Raw genomic sequence first — 12,454 nt, forward strand, 5'->3', positions numbered from 1 at the left:
TTTTCACCTTTGGAAGCAGCAGGTGACAGCTTGAGTACTTGGGTTCCAGCCACCCATGTGGGAGACCCTCTTGCTGTCCCCAGCCCTGGTTTCAGCCTGGCCAGCCCTGTATGCCCTGTATATGGCAGGTGTTTAAGGTCTGAACCAGAGGATGTAAGATCACCCTCTCTTCCTCCACTGCATCTCCGTTTCTCTCCTTTATGAATAAATTGGAAGCAAATTTAAAGTGCTCCAAGAAGAAGAAGCTCTTGGCTCATTAGAAGGGAAACAGATGCATTAATAATGAAATGTCGTCAGACAATGGTTGACATGCAGAGTTCTCTGAGAGTACAGGAGATCCAAGCTTGAAGAAGTCCAGAGGGGCTTCCAAGCAGAAGTGACACCCAATCTGGGTATTGAAAAATGAGTAAGAATCTTGAATGCCTTTTTCTTTTTAAAAAAATATCTTTACTTATTTGAAAGTCACAGCCACCAAGAGGCAATGGCGAAAGGCACACAGACACACCAACACACACAGAATGAGATAGAGAGAGAGATCTTTAATTCCATGGTTCATTTCCTGAATGGCCACGACTGAGCCAGACTGACACCAGAATCTAAGAGCTTCTTCCAGTCTCACATGAGTGCATGGTCCCAAGCACTCAGATCACCCTCTGCTGCTTTCCCAGGCAAACTGGCAGGGTGCTGGATTGGAAGTGGAGCACTCAGGCACGTGCATTGCCCATGTGCGATGCGATGCGGTGTCAGAATCCACGGCTTTGTTGGCTGTGCCACAGTGTCAACTGCTGAACAATTTACTGTGATTAGCATGTATTGTGTAGAAATGAAAAATAAGGAATGGCCTGAGGTTGTTAACTTTAGGCCAAGTAGGGACAGCAATTAGTTCTTGCGGGTGATCCGCTGTGTATATGAATGTATCTGACATTATCTATGCTATTTCATTGGGTCCTTTTATTAATCCTCAACCTATATTCTGTGAAGGCCCACCCCATTTTAAGAGAACAGGAAACTAGAGTCTAGAGAAGTTAAATATTTAACTCGGAAGTTATTCATAAAGCAAATTATAAAATTAGGCTATAATCCTTGACTTCAAAATTTAGGGAATTGCCAAAATTTTAATAAAATTAAATGTGCACCCAGATCATTCTGAGGCATAGGAATTTGAAAGAAAGAACCTATCAGTGTTCAACAAGTCCTATGGAAGAAACTGAAATATAGGATGGAAACTCAGCTGGGAAGAGAAAGGACCGCATGTTTAAAGACAGAATCGAGCCCTGCCTTGTAAAGGACCTCAGAGGACTCTGCAGGTACTGATGGCATGCCTAGGTGATACTAGACCCTGATCTTGAGCATTCATTCTTAGCCTGCCTTCCTTCATGTCCACGACAAAGCAGCAAGATTCCCTGTGTCTTCATCCTGGGAAATGGGAGGGAATCCAGAGGAAAAGACAAGTCCCAAGCACAGTGACTGGCAGGAAGCAGACTTGCTTCCCAGGCGTGGAAGCCAGCATGAGAGGCTCTGAATCCTCCCCTTCAAGCACACAGCCAGAGGAGGCAGCTCAAGGATTTCCACCTCGTGAGCCTGCTCCAGATCTCTGAGGGTTTCCAGCTAAGCCTTGATAACTCCTTTGGCAAGGAGTAACCTGGGGAAGAACTGTTTAATAAATAAAGCATGCTCCATGCTCTGCCCAACAAGACCTATCTGTCTGGAGACAAGGTTCTACACTTGGCTTACCCCCTCCCACTCCAAGGGACTCCTAAAACCTCGTCTGTCCCAGTGGTAGTGGGCAACAGCTGGCCAGTGAGCCACATGAAGCCTGTGGAATTGTGAGGTCTGGCCCTGGCAAGAGAAACATGGTCATGTCGCCAAATTCAATAAATCTTTATTGGACTCGTTTTAAATTTTTTTTAAGGATTTATTTTTCTTGGAAAGGCAGATATACAGAGGGAAGGAGAGACAAAAGGGAAGATCTTCAACCTGCTGATTCACTCCCCAAGCAGCCGCAACAGCTGAAGCTGAGTCAATCCAAAGCCAGGAGCCAGGAGCCAGGAGCCAGGAGCTCTTCCACGTCTTCAACGCGGGTACAGGGTCCCAAGGCTTTGGGCCATCCTTGACTGCTTTCCCAGGCCACAAGCAGGGAGCCAGATGGGAAGCAAGGCTGCTGGCATTAGAACCAGATCCTGGTTAGAATGGGATCCTGGCGTGTTCAAGGTGAGGACTTTAGTCACTGGGCTCCCGTGCCAGGCCCAACAAACTATTTTTAAAAAATTCATTCATGTACTAGAAAGGCAGAGTTACTGAAGAGAGAAGGGGGTGGGGATCTTCCACCCTCTGGTTCCCCAGATGATCACAGCAGCCAGGCCGGATCCAGGAGCCAGGAGATTCTACCCAGTTTCCCACATGGGTGGCAGGGTCTCAGGCACCTAGACCATTTTCTACTTTACAAGGCCATTGGCAGGGAGCTGTATCAGAAATAAGGCAGCCAGGATACAAGCTGACTGGCATCCACGTGGAATGTTGTTATGCCACAAAACCAGGCCATCAGAGGTGAATTTGTGAGATGATAATTCCCTGGTAGACTACATATGATGTTATAATTATCCAAATGGTACGTGTCAAGTAGGGATGTCATATGAAATATAACATTATATGTTGTACATTACAAATGGCCAAACGGTATTGTCAAATAGCCAAATGGTATTTATGACATGATACATTATAGGATGCAATAAATGGGAAGGTTCCCATTGCAAGCAGATGACACATAGACAAAGACAGAGCGATGGTAGGTAGACCGACAGACTACATTGTGATTCTGTTGCCACGCATGACCATTTCCAGGTGCTCTATGCTTTAAACTTTGCTGTAATGATCATCAACACACACATGTATGTGTGTTAGAAGGCCCCGATTCAGACTGTACACCAGGATTTAGGAAAAATAAACATATGTGAATATCAAAAGAATGGAAAATCACAGGCTTAGCAGAGGTTCCAAAGACATGAAATTAACTGGTTTTCTAGCAAGTTGAGCCCATTACAGAGAAGCTTCACAAATTAGGTATGGCGCTGCAGCTTCCGTCGGTAGGAGTGGCTTCAAATGAAAATGCAGTTAAAACACGGTTCTGGCCCCTGTGGTCTGTGCGCCCTGGGAGAGCCGTCATCTCTTTTATGACACTGCCATATTCCCTCCCCGCATTATTGAAAATCAATTAATGAGTCACTTCCCTCCAAGAAGGTCTCAGAGCCTCAGAAGCCACTGCCACGAGAGACACTCTCCAGATTTATGAAATTATGTTTACTTGATTTTACTTTACATTTCTTCCTGCAGTGTTGAAATGGCGGTTACCTTGGTTTTCTTTCAGAAATGTGTACCTACTTATGAAAATAACACATGGTCGAGGCAGAGCATGTGGAGATTAAAAAATGCAAAGAACTATGGGCCAAACTGGAAACCATCATGCTAAGGGAAATGAGCCAATCCCAAAAGGTTAAATACCACATGTTTGCCTTAATTTAAGATGACACAATGCTATGTATAACATGTTATGTTATGTATGTTATATGTTGTGTATAAACTAAAATTGAAATGTCAATGAGGTGGTCACAGAAGGTGGTTAAGAACTCGCATTTACTTTTAACATATTGGTGACTCGTTACTGTCAATTAATTCCATAATGATGTAAATTTTTGCTGATGGTATGTTGGAGCTTTTAATGGACTGGGATGATACTCTGTTGGCTCTGTCTTCAGACCAGAGAGGGTATACTTAAGAAGCCATTGAACTTGACTGGACAATAAGATGCTGGACTCTTTGTTTGGGTATATGCTTGCAATGGGGGAATCTCAACTGAACTTGAGCTGTGGTTATGCAACAAGGTGGAGGAATCCACCATGTGGAAGGGTTTGGGGAGGGGTGGGGAGAATCCAAGTACCTATGAAACTGTGTCACATAATACAATGTAATTAATGAATTAAAATTGGGCATGTACAACCCCTCTGTCCAAAGAGACTCCTAGAACTGGATTAAGTTCAGAATTTCAACTCCTGCATTATTGCTATATGACTAAGATCTAATATATAGTTTTTAGTTATCCTATCTCAATCTTGTAGCCTTCCTGCTTTTTCAAATGATTAGCAAATCGCTGGGCTCCCATGGTCCTGCCAGCCTGAACTCTGTCTTCTGGCATCCACAAAACAGTAGCCTTCTTTACAATAAAGTGGATGGAGCAGCAGGTGTCTTGGGATGTGTGAATCCCTGTCCCTTTCTTCCTCTTTGTTCTCAAGGACCTTACAGTGGTTCTACTTTCTAGATTCTCCCCCCTCCTACATTTTAAGATGATTCCTATGGGAGGATCATTCCAACCACATCCTCTGCCATGACCAAAAATCATACTTCCTCTGGCTTTTCAGTTTCTTTTTTTAAAATCTCTTTTGTACTTGAGTTTCTCTGACATCAGGTCCCAGTTTAGGGCAGCAATAGTCTTCATTGGACAGTAAACAGCACTTAATAGTCTGCTAGATTTTGGGAAAAAATGAAATCATGTGAATTATTAATAATACCTACCAGTGCCAGTCACCCAGATCCTCTCCTCCCCAGTAAACAAGAGGTTGTTTCCATGGTTGTCTTCAATGCTCAGTCATCTCTCCCTCAGTTTTAAGTTGAGTGTCTACTCCCTGATACCATAACACACCAGTCTTGTTTTCTACCCCAGCAGAAAGACGAAGATAATAACTCAGAAAAGGAGAAGAAAAGTAAGAGTTGAAGCTAGAAGTGATGAAGTGAAAGCAGAACTTAAGACACCAGGGGTACTGGCATTGTGTCACAATGGGTAAATCACCAGTTATGTGCCCATCAATTCACCATATTGGAATTCAGGCTGAGTCCAACTTCTTCATGTCTGATCCACAGCCCTGCTAACGCACCTTGAGAAACAGATTATGGACCTAATACCTGGGTTTACACCACTCATGTGGGAGAGCAGGATAGAGTTCCTAGCACTTGGCGTCAGCCTGGCCCAGCCTTGGCTGTTATAGCCAATGGCGGAGCAAACCAACACATGGGATATCTCTCTCTCACTATGTCATTCTGTTTTCCAAATAAATAGTGGTTTTAAAAAGCACAAGACTATATAAACTGGTATTCAGCATATTGATGACTGGTTGTAATAATTTGAGCCAGGCAGACTCTGACCCATAGTAGATGTTCAATATTCATTTTTTGGAAGGATGGGGAATTAGTTAAGCTAGTAACCAGTCACGTGCCTTTCTTCATAGTAAATGCTGTGATACATCTTAAAGATGGTCCAAGTTTTCTGCAAAGTCTGCATCATGACCTCTGAGCCTGCCTCAAATGCCAGGAAAAAAAAATGGGCATGGTATGTCTTCACACATCTCTACTGCAATACTTCATACTGCTTTGCAATAATTTATAGAGTTGTCACCTTCATCAGACTGTGAACTCCTGGAGGACAAAGGCAATGCTACAGTCATTTCAGAAGACTCCAGCAGTAATTATTACCTGCCACAGGCAGAAACCCACCAAATGATAAATGGGTACATGTGAGACTTTTGTTCTTGAATGAACACCTTGTATAGTGTGTAAATTATCATTCAGGGCTTTTTAAAATATGTCATATTAATATACCAAATTAAGCTACTCTTGAGAGCATACAGTGTCAACACTAATTTATTGGCTTCCTCTTATGGGCCAGGCACTGACTGCAAAGGGACAGAAGATGCAGAAATGAGTGCATTTTTCCATGTGCTAGCAGTGCCCACCAGCGGAGTAATTACTACTGCTGCCAACATGCACAAGGTGTGATCTAGGAAACAGGGCTTCCATAACTGGAAACCAGTTATAGGAAAACCTAGACATGATGTGTTTCTGCCATTTCTGTGCCACGCAAGATGGCACACGAGACTGTCACACAATCAACCCTTGGGGTCTCAGCTCAGCTCCCAGTTCCAGATTCCTGCTCATGCGTACTCAGAAGGCAGCAGTAATGGCTCCAAAAGTTGGATTCCCCACTCTCTCTGGAATAAGTTCCTGGTTCCTAACTTTGACCTAGCCCTGCACTGGTTGTTGTGGGAATTCGGGTAGTGAGCCAAATTATATTTTAGTGTAGTAAGTCTAGTCCGGTGCAAAGAAACATGAGATCAATGCATTACTTTTTCAACACACACATTGCCTGTGGGTATGTTAAAGATTCTCATATATTTGGTACTTCAACAAGAAAACACCTTCACAAGGAACAGCTTATTAAGTCTAATCCAGCTCCCAGTGCACCAGTGTAAGCCCCTGCACTGAGATGCCAGCACTGGAAGAAGTCCAAGCCCTCGGTGCTCATTCCCAATGGCAATATCTTGGCCGTCAGTGTTCTCAACAGGCCCCACAAGGCCCAGGCTGGACCTTAGAAATCCTGGACCTAACAGACCAGGACGTGTGTGGTCTGTGCATCAGACTGGTGTGTGCATCTGGGGAGTAAAACATCATACTGAAGAGGATTCTCTCTTTCTCTTTCGCTCTGTGTTGTAGGCTGGAGGCAGGGTATGTCTGTCTCTTTTTCTCTAACCCTTAAAAGAAAAACCAAAAAGCTGAAGATAAAAGACCAAACTAAATGATTCTAATGAAGCATTAGCATGATTTTAAAAAATTGTTTTCTGTTTTCTCTGTTTAAAAAATAATGCAACTTTATGTAGTAGCTTGGAGAAATTTGAGCTTGACGCATAGGCAAATTCTGAGATGAATCCTGGGGGCATGAGGTTTTGTAGTTGTTATTACTTATTGTTCCATTTCCTTTTACCTTGATGTGTTGATTTGTTAATAATTTCCACCATTTCTTTGCTTTCTGCCCAGGGTAGCAATAAACGGATAAAACACGGGACTTTCTTGCTTTTCCCATTAGCTGGAAGAAATTACTTCTATCTTAAATGGTTGCTAGGAACACTCAGAAAAACAATTTACTCCTCTCCCTATGTTAAAATTATAATTTTGATTATTGGTCTATCTTTTATTGAGTCAACTTTGATTATTTAATTTGTCCTTAGAGAAATTCCTGGTGTGGGTGTTTGTGGAGTAAAGCATAAGATTTAAGAGGAACTCTCTCTCCTTCCCTGAGGTGTGCATGTGTGTATGTGTGCGTGTGTGTGTGTGTGTAGGCATTTCCAACCAAATAAAAATAAATGAATAAATGGATAAATAAAATTTAAAAATTGAAGTAGCACACAGAACATAATCATATATGCTAAATAAAAAAGTCCACACTGAGAAGCATTTACAAAATGAAACACAATCCTTGCTATGGCTTTTTCTTTCATACCAGCAATGGCAGGAACCACTGGCCAACTGCTGTAGTCGGACCTCAGGCATATTTATCCATGTAAACATGCACACAGAACTGTGGCACAGCAGGTCAGGTTACGCCTGCACCACCAGCATCCTATGGCTGCTGGCACCACTGTACTTCTGATCCAACTTCCTCTGGTGCACCTGGGAAAGTAGTGGAAGACAACTCAAGTTCTTGAGCCCCTGCACCCACCTGGGAGACCTGGAGAGGGTCCTTGGTCCTCAAGCCCCAGTCACCGAGGCCATTTGGGGAGTGAATCAGAAAGTGAAGATCTTTCTCAATCTCTCTCTAAGTCTGCCTTTCAAATAAATATATACATATATAAATCCTTGAAAACAGTACGTGAGAACAAGTAGAGCTCTATGGACATTCGAATATAACCTTGCACGGATGCAGAGGAATGGAGTGTTAAGCAACAATGTCAAGAAGATCTGTCATAGTTGAGTTGACATGCTGGTCAAAATCTGGCATCTTGCTCATAAGGAAAACAAGAAGAAGATAGAAGGAAGGGCCCGGCATGATAGTGTAGCTGCTAAAGTCCTCACCTTGAACGTGCCAGGATCCCATATGGGCGCCAGTTCTAATCCCAGCAGCCCTGCTTCCCATCCAGTTCCCTGCTTGTGACATGGGAAAGCAGTACACGATGGCCCAAAGCTTTGGGACCCTGAACCCTCATGGGAGTCCAGAAGAGCTCCTGGCTCTTGGCTTCGGATTGACTCAGCTCCAGCCATTGCAGTCACTTGGAGAGTGAACCATCGGAAGGAAGACCTTCCTCTCTGTATATCTGCCTTTCCAATAAAAATAAATAAATCTTAAGAAGAGAAAATAGATGGAAAAGATCTTTTTTCCAGTTATACTAACAAAACAGAAAATTTGAGAAATCAAATTATTTCTTCAGAAAACTAAATATATTTGAAGCAGCAATCTTCAAAAAAAATTTTTTTAAAGATTGCTGGATTTTGAAGAGTTACAGAAAGAGAGAGAAAACAAGATTTCGTATTCATGGGTTTGCTCGCTAAACGACAACAATTGTCGAAGTCAGTAGCTTAGAACTCTATCAGGGTTGCCCACATGCTTGGCAGGGGCCCAAGCACATGGCCTCTAGTGCTTTCCATGAACACTACAGGAAGCTGGATCAAGTAAAATCATCAGGACTCAAGATGGCACTCACGTGGGATGCCAGTCCCACAGGTAGAAGCCATGGTCCCCTTCTGTGTTTAGAATCATTTCCTTAACTATATCTTAATGTTGAAATATTCTTTTCTCTAAGTAATGATGAAAAGATTGCGTGGCTGTTGGAGTTGTTCATTTTATTGTGCTTTATTTCCTTGTTTAATTTTAATAATATGAGATTGTAACATGGGATGCGGAGGGCTAAGACCCTGTTTAAGAACCCTCTATCCCATATCCGAGTGGGATGGGAATCACCTGCACTCAGTCGGGCTCCCTGTTTGTGCACATCCTTGAAGCAGGAGATGATGTCTCAAGTACCTGGGTCCCTGCAACACGTGTGGAAGATCTGCACGGAGTTCTAGTCTCTTAACTTTAGCATGATCCAGCCCTGCCTGTTGCAGTCATCGGAAGCACTGTCCCTTCTATTTTCTGAACTTACTTTGTTTCTTGTAGCCCTGTAAGATGTAGACCAAGTAATGCATTCCTGGGCCACATTAATTGGAGTCCTAGAACTTCCTTTCGAACTTCTAGGCACAGGATCCTGATTTGTCATTTCAGAGAGATGAGAAATTTACTAAATGGCAGGGAGTAAACTGTAATCATAATAAACCTAAAACACACTTTAATGCTTAATATCTCTGTTCTGTGCAAATATATTTTGTCCTCAGTGTTATTCTGTGAGCCAGGTTACGCACAGCTCCATAGATAATTAGTGGCAGAATCATAAATCAAACTTAAGTCGACACTCATCTGAAATCCACACTTTCAACACCACACAGCAGCACCTAACTCTACAGCTCCAGGGTTGCTGTTCCGAATGACTTAAAGGGAAGAGCATTGTGTTGTAGACCAGCTCCTACTGTACACTATTTCCCCTTTTGCATATGGAGTTGGTCTGTATGACGGTGTTTCAACACAGTCCCCTTGTTCACCATGACACTTGATACACTTCATCTAGTAATAGGTGCTGTGCAGTACAGAATGTCCCAGATTGGTAGCAAGAAGCACTCACATCTCATTCAAGAGCTAGGAGGATAGAGAATCCAAATATTCAGAACTCTTACTGTTTCTGTACTTGGATGCTTATGAGAAGAACTACTAACATCTACCTTCTGCTTAATAATCTTTTCCGTTCTCTTATTTTAATGATGTTATCAATCTTTTTTTCTAGGTCTAAATCAGCACAATTATATTGTTCCGACTTAGCACCTTACGAGTGTGGGAAGATGATTTTTTTTAAGATTAATTTATTTTTAATGAAAAGTCACATTTACAGATATAAGAAGAGACAGAGAGAAAGATCTTTCATCTGCTGTTTCACTCTCCAAATAGCTGAAAAAGTCAAGTTGAGCCAATCCAAAGCCATGAGTCAGGAGCTTCTTTCAGGTCTTCCATGCAGGTATAGGGTCCCAAGGCTTTGTACTATCTTCCACTATTTTCCCAGACCATAAGCAGGGAATTGGAAGGGAAGTGGAACAGCTGGGACATGAATTGGCACCCATGTGGGATCCCAGTGTGGGTGAGAATTTAGTCATTGAGCCATGGTACCAGGCCCAGGGAAATGGTTTTCTGCCAAGGGCCATTTGAATATTTCTACTATCATTCATGGCCTTTTTACCAATGTAAAAATCAACATGCTACAGGTTTATTGAATTTTGAGTCCCAGCACGCTGTTGTTCTGGCAGGATCAGGTAATATGATTGCAAGAGTTTTATACAGCCCACAGACTGGATGTTCCCCACCCCTGACTTACAGAGACTTAACATGCCACTCTAATGTACTACCACTTGGTCCTGGCACCCAATCATGTCTCTCATAGTAGCCTTCTCCACCTCTGTTCTGTGACCATGGCCAGCTTCACTACCTCTCCATAACTTATATGTATGAATCACTAAATGAGATCATATATAAAATGCATACAGAGTGGGGCCTGGGTAAGGGAGTGTACCCAGTGAGCAACAGTCCTTGCCACCCACTACTACTGCGTTTATATTACACTGTGACTCTCCAGGGAAAACCCTGTACACCCTGTGGCCAAGGCAGGAGGATCTGCTGCCACTGCTGTCCCCCGGAGTCTGCTGAGCCACCCTCAGGGAAGCAGCACAGCGTGGCCACCGACTTGTGCACCAGCTCTTATTTGCCTGTGGACGTTTGGGAATTTGGCAAATGGCTTCTCCTCCATTCCGCCTCCTTCTCACTCTTTTCTTGCTCCTCTTCCCTCTCCATCCTCCTCATCCCATTTCTCCTTCTTCTTTTCCTTCTTCTTCACCCTGGCTTTATCTCGCCAAAATTGCCTATGTGTAAGTCTGGAGGCTTACCTTCTTCATTGGTCACACCTCTTGGAACTTCCTTGTTAAGTATCTACATGTTAATAACTGTTATATGTTATTGCTGGAGTAGCTCTGATTTCTCTGTCATATTTGAACTTTAAATGCTAGATTGTTCACAGATTTCTTCTGCATCCATCCTCTTTATGAATGCTTTCTGTAATATCTATATACTGATAACTCCCAAACTTGTAGCCTTAGCCCCTATCTTCCTCAAATAATTCCACACACATAAGCTGAGCTGTCCACTGTCCATCTTAGAAACATCTCACACCTCCCAGGGTCTGAACAGAACTTCCCACACCTCTCATCACTCCTGTGTTCTTCTCCATCTCAGGCGAGGTCACCATCACCTGGTAATGTTCTCAAATGTCAATGCAGTGTGACCCTCCCACTATGTATCAATACACCAATCAGTGCTAGTTCTGGAACACTTGCTGAAGCCAAAGGATCCTTTGCACTTCTCCCACCATGACTCTTTCCAAGTCACCATCACCGAGCACCTCCACTGCTGCAGATCCCTCCTAACTACTCCCTGTGTTCTGACACCAGTTCCTCTCAATCTGATCCTCCCAAAAGCACTTTGTTCAAAAATGATCATTCCACTCCCTTTTCTAGCTCTCCAAGGTTTTGCCCTTGGGATAAAATCAGTTTACTTTCCAAGAGGTCAAGCTCCTCTTGTGGGTTGGATTAATATTTTCTGTTATTCTCCTAAAGCTCACCATTTCATTTCTTCAAGGTCTTGAAGGATGAGTAGTAGCGGTCAGAGCTGGGACAGGGCAGGTGTCAGCTCAGAGCTGGGACAGGACAGGTGTTGGTTCAGAGCTGGGACAGGGCAGATGACGGCTCAGAGCTGGGACAGGACAGATGTTGGTTCAGAGCTGGGACAGGGCAGACATCTGCTCAGAGCTGGGACAGGGCAGGTGTTGGTTCAGAGCTGGGACAGGGCAGACATCCGCTCAGAGTTGGGACAGGGCAGGTGTTGGTTCAGAGCTGGGACAGGGAAGGTGTTGGTTCAGAGCTGGGACAGGACAGACGTCTGCTCAGTGCTGAAACAGGGCAGACTTCAGCTCAATGCTGGAACAGGGTCACAGTGCCCTGGAGCTGAGCTGCATATCAGCACAGTGGACCAGAAGGGGAGCTGTGATAGATCTTGGTTTAAAACCCTGTTAGGTATCAAAGCTTGTTTGTAATGATGTGTTTTTAACCATATTTGATGAACCCCAGAACTTCTCTTTAACGTACCAGTTGGAATGAATATACTATAAAATTCACTTTGTTAAACTCTGGTGTTGTGAAAGGAGCATACCCATTGAAGTCCTTTAGGATCTGATTCCACTACCAGCTCCAGGTCCAGCATATAGCAATGATAGGATATCAGGCCATTCACCCATTTCAAAAAATCATTTGTTTTTATTGGAAAGGCAGATTTACAAAGAGAAGGAGAGACAGAGAGAAAGATCCTTCATCCACTGGTTCACTCCTCAAGTGGCCACAATGGCTGGAGCTGAGCCAACCCGAAGCCAAGAGCCAGGAGCTTCTTCTGGGTCTCCCATTTGGATGCAAGGTTCCAAGGCTTTGAGCCATCCTCTACTGCTTTTCCAGG

The sequence above is a fragment of the Ochotona princeps genome, chromosome 29 (genome assembly GCF_030435755.1).
Source record: "Ochotona princeps isolate mOchPri1 chromosome 29, mOchPri1.hap1, whole genome shotgun sequence".
Classification (NCBI taxonomy): domain Eukaryota; kingdom Metazoa; phylum Chordata; class Mammalia; order Lagomorpha; family Ochotonidae; genus Ochotona; species Ochotona princeps.